We start from the raw sequence: 12,849 nt of genomic DNA, 5'->3' as shown, positions 1-12,849 counted from the left end.
CCCTGTATAAACCCCGGTTTGCAGGAATGTGATAATTTCACTTAGACATCAGTCCAGGATAGTTCCAGTACTAATGGAAAATATCTCTACGGTATAAAGTATGCTACATGACTTGTCACAACTAATGACCAGTGGATTTGTATAATTTAAAAGAAACCATAAATGTCAAATCAAATAAAGCCAGAAGTATGGAAAATGGCAAAAATGAACCAAATCTAGGATTCATAGAGATTCTCCCTAATTGGCTAATGCAGGTTATCTAGTTAGGGAAATGGCAAGGTAAAGCTAATTGCCAGGTCTCAGACCTAACCACACTAATATTCTCCTTCACAGCTCTCTCATCACAAGGACACCTCCTAACATAAACACACACACACACACACACACACACACACACACACACACACACACACACACACACACACACACACATATATTCAGTCAAAATAAGCCTCTACACACTCACTCACACTCAAGGAAAGATTCACTGACACATGAACACCTACATGCCCACATCCCCACCCTCATACATGCCTACAAAGTCAGTTTCCCCTACGTATCACCTGCAGAGCAATGACATAGACACAGACATAAACATACACACGCGCGCAACTCCATGACACTTGGCAGCATCCATATCTCCTTACCTCTACATATAACTCTACAGTTGTGCAACCATGGGAAAAGAGCAAACACCCAGGAAAAAAGCACCTATCCCTGTTCTGCATTTGTAGCATTTCACGGTGATAAAATAAAGGTGCAATATAAAAAGAATAACTAAAGTCAGTAGCTAAGTAAATATGTCAAAACCTATACAAAGAAATATCTCAGATAAAATGCATAATTGCAATAATAACAACACTCATTCCATAACAGCAGCAATACAATTTCCACAACAACCAATTTTTTGACTAAAGGACATGTCAAAACTCCTAGTTCTCTTTAAGTGTATCAGACTATGCAAACATTTTCAAGAAATGTGGTGAAAGGTTATAAACATCTTATATGCAATATGGAATAGACAGAAAACGGCAACTTTTCTAATTATCGGGATGAATTCACGAAATGGAAGGTTTGTGAAGCAAGGCATGGACAGTAAGAAAAAATGGTTGATTCTTTCATGTGTTTGCCATATTGTATTCAAGAAATCCCGTAAGAAGCCTTATTATTCATACTTCAGTTACTTGGTTAGCGTTGTCACCTCACAGCATGAGGCTCTCCGGTTCGATCTTCGGCTGGGGTGTCTTCTGTGCAGAGTCTGCATGTCCTCCCTGTGGTCATGTGGGTTTCCTCCGGGTGCTCCAGTTTCCTCCCACATCCCCAAAAACATGCTGCAAGTGGATTGGACATGCTAAAATTGGCCCTAAGTGTGAGTGCGTGCATGTGTGTCTTCCGTGGAAGGTTGGGCGCTGGGCTGGCAACTCGACACCATAAAACTCCACTGCCAATCATGAGCAGACAAGGTGATCAGCTGTGGTGACCCTTAACCGGGAAAAGCTGAAAGAGAGAGAGAGAGAGTTACTTGTAAAGTCAAAACTTCATTATCATACTTACTCATAACTATTTTTCAAGCCTTCTGTACTGAATAAACAATAGCATTTTCTAATCCTAACTGTGATGATAATATCTTACTCTTTTAGCGAAACATTTATTCTTTACAACCCTCTGATTAAACAAATTATCTTATTCTTGTACAAAAATATCATACTTTCTTGTCTGATCTATTGTCATAGTAGCATTCTTATGCTAACAAGCACTTGGTTCCGAATGTCCTTCACGAAGTCATATTACTGTTCAAATATTTTAATCAATTGAACATGCATATTTTTAAGTCATTGAACAAAAATATAATTGTTTGATCTATGTAGCTTAAATTTTAAAGTATCAATTATCATTGTATATAACATCCCTTTGTATTCCAATTCTGTATTTTCACTTTTCACTGCACGATGCTAAGACAAAGGTTGAAAACTCAACTATCTAATCTGAGTCCCCTATTAGAGACCTTCTCCAAAACCAACCCTTTTCTGAGGATTGTAAGAAAAGCAAAGTACAAAGGAACTGAGACTGTTTCATTTATTAGGAATGAAATTTAACTCAACAGTAAAGCTAATTTAACAGCGTGACAACAGATAAATTGTAGATGTAATGAAATGCATACATTGCAAACATTGCTTAACAACAATTTAGCACTTTGGTGACAGTTTCATTTTAAGAAAGTGAGTTAAATAATAGAATAACTCCAAAAAGAATGATTGTGAAGTGCATGTATAATAAAGAAAAGTATCTGAAATGGCAATGTTTCATGCTGCAAAGGCCAGTCAGACAGCTGTATTCACTTGTTTAAATCTGATTGAACAAGGAGGCCAAGGAGGGGCTAAGGCTATAGATTTCCTAAATTTCAACAGCTTAAAGTATTGCACAGAGTAACTAAAGGGCAGGTTGTGCATCTTAGAAGCTGCTCACACATGTAAAGTCACTATCAAAATTAATAACAGTTGAAATAAGATTTGTAAAATAAATAAAAACACTGGATACAATTACTTATTTTAATAAGCAATCAGAGAGTAGTGGTCAGATTCAACAATTTTCTCAGCATTACTCTTAGTAAAATAGATACTGTGGAGATTACACCTCAGCATGTCACATGTTCTCTGGTATATTTAAACAATTATTCCATGCTACAAGGCAAATGGGTAATGTAAGGTTCAATTACAGCTCTAATTTTAATACATTTACAGATACACAGAATCTCTCCATTTACTTCCTTTTAGTTTTCAAGGATCTGGAAAAGGTGCTGGAATAGAAAATTGCATGTAGGATGAGCTCTGTGATCTTTCCTTTCCTATAATAAATAGAGTAACACTGATTAGGTGTTGTGCTCATTATTTTAGCTCTCAAAAAAGAACATATAATTTAAAAAGTATAGCCAAACATATGAGGATCATAGAAGTAATTCAGTCAAGGTTACTGTTCATAAACACATTTCTGCAATGGAAGCTGCACAAACATTGAACAAAAATCTGAGAATGCCAAATTAATTACCTACTTTTTTGGGAGGAGGGGTATAAAATTAGAAACTGCCCAATTTATCAATATAATCAAGCTGATTAATCTGGAAAAAAATATGGGTTTTATTGTTAACAGCTGAGAACCAGTAATTTCCACGTTGAACAGCTAGGTGGATACTATTGAAAATTTTCCAGGAGAATATATCATACCACAGGGTTTTGTGTTAGGCCCCTTTAGAACTTATCAGAAGACCAGGCAAACTTGGAAAGCCTGTAGCTGACCAAGTTCACTGATGATTACAAATTAGGAGCCATCACTGAGTCCGCCAATTATGTTAATATACTGCAGATAGGATTAATGCAGACAAATGATTGGTGCCAAAGCCACAGATTAAAGCTAAATGCAAAAAGAAATGCACTATTATTCCCTTTGGAAAAGCTGGCAGCCCTTCTAATTACATTATAGACAGCAGCCCCCTAAGTGTAGACCCAGTGGTATGTGATCTGGGTACTCAGTTTGATAGTAATCTAAACTTTGACCACTATGTATCCACAGTAGTAATAAAGTCCTTCTATGTGGTACATCCTATAAGTAAAGGCATTGCATATTGCTCTAAGGATTTTATAATTCCACAATACTCGGCCCTCATCAGACCAATAATTGAGTATAATGCTCCCTTCTGCATGTACCTCAACAGACACCTGCAACAATTGGAGAGACCACAAATGTTTCTCATCAAGAAATTACAGGGTACACAAAACAAGTCTTAAGTGGAAAGACTGAAAGCTCTGTTTCCTACAGGTTGCTAAGTGGTGACCTGAGTCTGACTTACAGGGCTCTGACCTGGCCCAGATGGAAATAATAAACATTCATAAATCAAACTGCAGGAGGGTCACTCACTCCAGGGATCTTAACCTAGCCTCTGACATGAACAAGTCATGCTGGAGAGAGAGAGATATATCTCCCAGAGACTGCCACATCTCTGGAACAAGGTTCCAGTTCATGTGAAACAGAGCCCCTACCTGAACCTCTTCAAACACAACCTAGATCAATAGATGGGTGACCTCAAATTCACTCCTGGGGTGGTGCTCATATCCATCCTGGACAGAGGAAGTTAGTATTAACTACCATAGACCCTTACTTCTGCGAACTTCATTCACCTAACCATCGACAATTGGGCAACTCAGGATGAATATGGCGAGGCTTGTCAGGGCTCTAGGGCCACTAGCTTAGTAACCTCCTATGAACCTATAACCGTAAAGTTTAGCTACTCATATTGAAAATAATGAGAACTGTATTAAGTAGTATAAAACACATTACTGTGGAGGGCCTGAAAGCGTAGAAAAGAAAGATATTAAAACGAATGTGGATATGCGAATATACTTCACCAAATTAATTTGAATTGTTGTACATATAAGCATTTCAAGTCCAAATTGGTTTCTCTATCCCCAATTCTCTTTTTACAGATACTCTCACATATATTTACTAATTTCAGTGTCGCTGGTCTTCTTCCTGTTCATCTCCGTCTCTCAACCCCAGATTCTGGTTCAAGTCCAAGGTACTCCATATTCTAGTCAACCCTTGTGCATCATTATGTCTCTCAAGCATTTTCCTTTTGGAAAATTTGAAAAGGCTTCACTGGCAAACTCTCTACATGAGCTTTACCATCAGGAAAAATGAGAAGCAGAGTCCCTTTCTGTTTGATGCCTCACCCCTTTTAGGAAAAACTTTTGTATTTCCCCTTAGCCTGTTCTGCATAAAAAATATCTTTGATCCTCCAGGTAAAAATATTATGAAGACAATGGGATATAGTAACTTGAATCTCACATTATCCTCTCAATATTCCCTGATTGTTGGGATAAATTTGCTTTTCTTCTGCCTGTAGTGAATAATCATTTTCCTCAAACACTCTACTGTCTCTAATGTTTAATACTTTGCCCTTCTGCCACCATTTTGTCAGGATCAACTGCTTGTATAATTTCATCCTTACTAATACTCTTCATGCTCTGTCCTCCAGCAATACCATTATTTGAACATCTCTTCTTGAGCAGTTTCATACTCTGCTATCCTTTTTCTTCATTTTGACCTCTGATTTTTTTTGCACTTTTATCAGTTCATCTGAATAGCTATTTAAAGCTTCTTCAATTTTCCAGCTTTTTGTTATTTTAGTTGATATAGTCCTTCAATGTTTCATTTATTTTAATCAACTCTGAGCACATTTGACTTATTTTTTTTCCTCTTAATTACTGAATGCCATCTGTTGTACCAAAGGTGGAGTTTGAACTGCTTTTTGCTGAACAGCTGCAGGATTCTTCCCAGACAGTGTTTTCTCTTCACCTTTTCTGGCTTATTTTTTTTCAGGTTCCCTAAAATTTTCCTTTGGTGGCATCCAGGCAGTGTACGTACTAGCCAGTAACTGAATTTATCACTGCCTGCTGTTTCTCAGTTTGTTTTTTCACACTGGGAGAACGATAAGTTGTTAATCAGTGTGCAGCCATCTTGGAAGTCCTTCCACTTACCTACTTTTTCAAAGAAGCATGAGACAAAGTAGCCCTCTCTCCACTCTGTTGTTCACACTCCATTTGGAGCCTTTAGCAATTAGATTAAGATTCTTGTTATATCCAGGGTATACTTTCCTAAATACTAATATCAATCTGCCATTATACATAGACTATGTATTGTTATATCTACCTAACCCTAAGGCAGAGCTAGTTGCAGTCTTCAGTGCCCATGCTTGCTTTGATGAAGTTTCTGGTTATAAAGTTAATCAGACAAAGACTTTTTACACTCAGAACAAGTTATACATTGATTGCCTTTCAGTGATGCCCCAAACCAGATGACTTATAGGAGTGTAAAACTCTGTAATACATTAGAGGGCTTAGTAAGTTTAATCTATAATGTTATTACTGGTAAACGTAAGAAATTACTTGCACTTTTGAGGAGGAATAAATCTAGATTTTCATCACAGTATCATGTCAATTTAGTTATTTATTCTTCCCCTAATATTGTATATTTTCCAGGATCTCCCTCTAAATTCCAGTAAAGAATCTCTCCTTAAAGACTAAAAGAATGGTTACTTCTTTTTTACGGCTGGGTAGGAAGCCAAGATTCTAATGGAATCTCCTAGATGAGTAACCTTTATAGTCAGGATTTTGAGATATATATTAAAGTGGCCAGGCTTATACTTTTTTGGCTTTCTTTCTTCTCTGGTTAGATCAATCTGAAAAAATATAATTTTAGATCAAAAGGGTGGGACCTCAACCTTTTACAAAGTATTGCTCTCAAGAAGATCCACATCCTTTAGGGGTACATCTCCCATACTTATCGAGTTAAAAGTGCAATAAGCTGGGCATCTGAAACAACTAAGACAAATCAGTGGTTAGATAATTTATGCTCTATTTATCTATCTATCCATCTATTTTTTATCCAAAAGTGTGGGGGGTTAGTAAATAATAGAGTTAAGACTAAACCGAGGATATGCCTTGCAACACTGGGATCAGTTGTTGGTTGGAATGTGCCATAATACAATATGGCATTATCTAAAAGCTAGGTAATCACACGGTCAGACGGATGCTCAATATAATGAGCAAGCTGCAGTGTAATGAAATACTAGCAGGCCTCCTGAGTTTGGATGACACAAATGTATTTGACTTTCTCTCATCTTCTTGGCTGTTTGGAGATGTTACTGCCTATGATGTCTTGCTTAGTTTTATTTAGCAGCTGCAGCTCTATGACTCTGCCTTATTCATATATAAGTTTGAATTGTAGTTTGACCACATGCCAGACGATACCTGTTGGGTGCTTCCTAACTTCAGCTAACAAGATGTTGATGTGCATCCGGTCCCAGGAGTTTCACACTTCATTGAAACCATTTGCTGCATACATTAGAATCCATATAAATACATCAGATATCTGGGCTAAAATGAAAAGTTATAAAATGACTGTGTATATCAAAAATGTCTCATAATTAGGTGCATTGGTGTTTTTTCTAGTAATTTGGACGTTAGAAAACAGTAGTATACACATATGTCTTATAAGGTTAATGGTACTGGTATCAGTGTGTTTCTGTTTCATTTTCCTCCTGAACAGAGCTTCATGCATTCAGACATACAACCTCATAAAGTAGTCTAATAAGTAAAACTTATGCATGGAGTCTTCTGAATGACCAGTTAGATGACACCAGTACTGTACATTTTAAAGCTAATGCAGAAAAACTGGAAACTATGCGGACAAATTGTTATGTCTTACCTCCTCATTCTTTCAGTTGACTTGAGGCATGCAGTAAAGATGTTTATGTTCCTGAGATTTCTTTATTTAATACAAGTCATTATCTTTCAGTCTTTCATTCTAAAGAAATATGCATTACATTTTGGGAGACTAAGCCTAGTCAGTTCTTTTAACGTAGCTTCTTCATGAGAGCACTAAAGGCTAACACAGATCACAAAGAGTAAAGAATGGCTGAAGGCCTTCAGTTAAAACATGACTAGCCAGCTGAGCATTTAACATGAATTGATCTGCATCCTTTTTAACAGGTGGTCAGATTCATAGATGGCCTCTGTGCTGCATAACAGAAGCAGTATGGGACTAGCCAGTTGGCAGTATTTACAGTACACCTCACAACTGTTAGATTTTCACAGAATGTCCAGCTTTTTGCCTCATCATTTTGGTCTTTTTGTCATAACATCTGTGTTTTTTCTGGCAAATAACTTAGGACTGAAGTCACTAAATAATGATAGAACTTTGAGCTTTAGAATTCATATCCTTCAGAAAATTCATGCTAAAAGTATGACCTGTCATTCTGGGAACTGTCTATGTTTATGACAGCAATGTTTAAAATCTGTCCCTATTTTTGGGCCCTATCCCACCATTAGTTTTAGTTTTGTCCAGATTTTTTCTGCTAACTGGTTCAGAGGTATGATTGATAGTCATGTGATTAACAGAAAGGATCACATGACTGACAGCATCATCCCAGTATGCCACACATCATCTGTAGCATGGCCCCATGACAGAACTGCAACTCGTTTGTGATTGACAAACACAATGCAATGACAAAGATAAGTCATCAGTAAAGAAAAAAAACGCAAGCATCGGGGAAAAAAAGTGTTTTTTGCAAACACTTCTACGTCAACTGATGTGTGCAGCTATGACTCTCAAACCACTGAAACTTATTTATGCTAATGGGAAGATCTATGCATCATGGGAAAAGGAAACATTCTTGCAATACCACAGTCTTGATCATTAAATCCAATAGAAAAGAATCACACATTAGTGATTGCACATTAGTGTGTCAGTCAGTGATGGTTGCATTTTAGCCTGACACCCATGCAGCAAACTATGCAATATCTCAATTCACTGTATATATCAGAAGCTTATAGACCAAAACAATTGTGCCATGACTTGGGATTTGCATGGAAATCAGAGTGTACATCATGGCAACCTGGGTGCCAGGAGCACTCTGGTGCCACCACCCAAAGGTGCACAACAGTAACAGCCTGTTCCCCCTCTTGAAGTGCTGTCTAAGCTGTGATGTGAGACAAACTTATGCCACAATATGTCATACTTTGTTTATGCAGCTTACAAAAGATATTCTTCTAACAATGAAATGCAACCTCATAGGACAGCATTCATGAAGAAATAGTGGTGTGAATAATAAGAATAATAACCTTATCATATATAGAACAAACTGTCAAAGCCATGGCCTGATGTATTGGTTGAGGGATTCTAAACATTTTACTATGATCATTGTCTAGGGTTCCCACCATCCTTTCCAATAATTATGGTGCAGGGGCATCTATTACTTCTTCAGGATAGCATTTTCATTACAGGCATCAGGAACACTTGGGCAAGAAATACAGATGCAAAGTCCTACAAATTGTGATTTTTAAGGTGCTTTAGTTAAGCACTTTACATAAAACAGCAACAGAAAAAACAAATGGCAGTTAAAATTGTAATGCTAAAATAATATGATATACAGTTAAAACAGATTATCATACTTAACAGCTAAAACTGAATAAATGATAAAATAATGGAACATAGTCTTACAGCAAGTTTAAGACAGCCTTCTAAACAGGTGGCCTTTGGAGGGTTTACAGAATGCCCTTATGAAGGAAGGTAGTTGATTCCACAGGAATGTCACAGTGTAAGCAAAAGAATATTTATTTGAATTTTCTAAGTCAGTTCTGGGAGCAACTAGCAGCCCTTCGCTTGAATATCTGAGTGTTCTAGCTCGTATATAATGCAACAAAAGTACTTTCCGGGAGACAGGAATCCATCTCTGCAGGGCTTGGATGGATAAAATCAAGATCTTAAAATCTGACATTGCAGCTTATCAGTCAATGCAAATTCTTCAGCATGTGCATAATATGATTTGGCAATAAAGTACCATTTAAAATCCTAGCCATGGAGTTCTGCAGTCTCTGTAAGCTGACAAGATCACTAACTGAGAACATGAGGTAAAGTGTATTGGGATAATCAAGAAAAGAAGTTACTCGTGCATGTACTACCGTTTCTAAGTCCAAAGATGATAAAAGATACATAATCCAGGAGATATTTCTTGGATGTGGTAAAGTTATTTGCAACATCTCCCACCTAGTATTTAAGTGTTAGTGCATTGGAGCAGATTATTCCCAGATGTCACACACTGTGAGCAATTTCCAACCTAATTCTTCAGTAGAAAATAAAGAGAGAAAGAAACGGGACCTGAGAAGGGCAATAGTGGCATGCAAAAGCATCAGCTTAGTCTTTAATGGATTATTTCAGCAAAGTACTCTTTTTATGACACCAAACACATGCTCCTGAATAAAGTAAGTGCAGTAAAATAACATTAGCTGTTATACTGCTTTTCATACCTCTAAAGCTATTTGCTTCAAATTTGGATAAAAGCAGATTGTTTTGGTGAGAAGCCATCAGTCTTCTTCTGATACAACCTGCTTCTCTCCCCTAACCTACCTCCCAAATTTCACACACCCACTTATACTACATCTATACTTAAACTGCCACTCCCTCTTTTGAAAACCAGTCACTCACAACCAAATAAAATTCCAACAGTATCCTTTACTTCCTCCTTCAACATCACTTCCTCCCAACTCCATTTAGTAATTACTCCACCCCCTCCTCTACCTACTCCATTAGCCCCTCCCCTTTCATGTATGGTTTTAACCACACACTTTCCACATCACAAACATACTTGTCACCACACTTCCATTAGTTTTATCTCAGCCTGTAATCCAAATAAAATGATAGTTCCATCCCTTACAATACTCCATCTTCTCATCTCTACTCTGCTCACGAATGACCACATCACCCACTATACTTTATCCTTGCACAATAAATCTATAATTAATTATACCCCCTTTTTCACTGAATCTTATGCTAATATCAGTCCACAACTTTATCATACTAGTTTCCTTCACCTCCAAACACCTTAATATCTTCCCCATATTCACAACTTCTCACCCTACCCAGCTATTAAATTACTAAACTACAAAAATCACTCAAAGTCATATTCTCTTCAACTTTCAATTTACTTTTATGTAATGGGGACATCCACGCAAACCCAGGATCCCCCATCTCTATGATAATCAACACTTCACACAAGCACTCAATCAGTATAAAAACACTAAATTTCTTCATCTAAATACCCATAGCATATGTAATAAAATCCTCTGCTTAAATACGTTTTGAATCCAACAGTCTTGACTTTCTAGTTAAACTGTGGCTAGATTAAAACCAAATACAGCTTATGAAGAGACTTTGCCACCTGATTACAGCTTACTATGCCTTGATTGTACAAACAAGAAAGAGGTTGGCATTGCACAACTCTACCAAAATAACCTCCATCTTGCTCTATACCATAAATAACTTCCATCTTTCTCAAAAACAAAAATCCTGATCTCCTTTCTAAAGATTAATATTGCTAAGTCTATTTGCATAACAGTCCTCTGTATCCCACTTTCTAATGCCTCAAACTATAGCAAATTGGACAAGATTCTCTCCTGGCTATCCTCCAATATGGGTCTGTTTCAAAACATCAACTTACCACATCATCAAAGACAAAATCATCGAGATAGCATCGCCGAATCTTCACAACATTGAACTCCCGGAACAGTGAAAACTAACCCTGGGAAAAGAACCATTTGGCCACCAGGACAAAACAACAAAAAAGGAAGCAAGAAAACCATCCAAAGTGGGAGGGCTTGTCCCCCCACACCCCCAATGTGGGGGTCTCAGCCCCCACGCCCCTGCCAAACTAAATATACCAACTCTGAGATCGCACTGTAGTGGGGAAAGGGCAAGGTTCATCATGGAGGCCAAGTGGTTCTTTTCCCTGGGTGAGTTTTCACTGTTACGGGAGTCTGATGTTGCAAAGGTTCGGTGATGTCATCTCGATGAAGTGGGATTCAATGATGTGGTAAGTTGATGTTTTAAAGTAGGCCCCTTCAATATACCACTTGAAACTATCATCCTAAATGGTAAACTTCAGTCTTCCATAGCACTACCAAATTCACCTTCCTTTATAAACCATTTCAACTTCACTCAATTAATCAATGCAACTACTAAACACAACAAATGGAAAGGCTCATCATCCATAGTAGACTGGATCTTAATTAATAACCAAAACAACATTAGTCATGCAGGTACTCTACCAGACTCTGTAAGTAACTATCATCCTATATTTGCTATTCACTCCATACCCAAACACAGCAGGTCTGCAATCTACAAGCCTGTCAGGAATATTTCTAACTTCAACAAGGATTTGTTCCTTGCATCCCCGCAGCCTTACAACTAGAGTGCACTAAAGCTCCTATCACTAGATAAAGCTGTACATCATTTTAATGATACTTTTTTTTAATTCTATGTTCTCAAAGAGTCATACCTACTTCAGGCCTCTGGCTTACTCTACCTACCAAACAACTCATTCTCCGATGAGATAAAATATGAAGCACCTGACAAAAGGCTAAGATCATGAACAATTACCAGAATTACCTTCACCTTGACAATAAAGCAAAATACCAAATACATTTATGAAAGAAAACGTATTAGGTGTCCTAACAGAAATACTACACCAAATTCCTTGTTATGCTCTATGATTTCTAAACTTTTAAACCTAGGTAAACCTTCATAACCTAACCCTCTTTCAAATTAATCTGACTTCATTGTAACTTGTTCCTTCAACACACGCTATATCAGTACTGCTACCTCTCTCCCAAACTCTAACCGCAGTTCAGACCAAGCTCCAGCTCCCACATTCCATGCTGAAAATACTTGACTTCAAGCCAGTCCCACCAAAACCATCAAATGTACTGCAAAAAACTAAATCACCACCAAAGCCACAGACAGCCTCCCCACAGAATACCTAAAACTAGCAGCTGAAAGCTTAGCTTATCTGTTTCTATCTTAATTAACAGATCAGTTGAGGAAGCATATTTCCCCTTCACTGTGAAAAAATCTTTCATCCTCCCACTACACAAAAGCCATCCTCTGATACTTCTTACTTCAGACCCATAGCTATTATATCATCCCTCTCAAAAATCTTAGAAAATGTATCCAGTCACAACTGCTAGCTTTCCTCCTTAACCACAATTTTCTGTTACCATACCAACACGGCTTCTAACCATCCCACACCGCTGACACAGCTGTCCTCTCATTTCACAACAGTGTAAATACCCTTACCAAAAAAAAATCTCCTAGTATCATTAGTATTCTTTGCTCTCGCTAAAGCCTTTGGTACTGTCTCACATCCTCTTCATCTTCACAGACTCTCCAAGACAGGTCAAAGTCATCATGTGGTTCAAATATTATCCCCACCATAGAACTTAGAATGCAAAATGGCTACAA

The sequence above is a fragment of the Protopterus annectens genome, chromosome 10.part0 (assembly GCF_019279795.1).
Source record: "Protopterus annectens isolate FY-2018-M chromosome 10.part0, PAN1.0, whole genome shotgun sequence".
NCBI lineage: Eukaryota > Metazoa > Chordata > Ceratodontiformes > Protopteridae > Protopterus > Protopterus annectens.
This window is presented reverse-complemented; position numbering follows the sequence as displayed.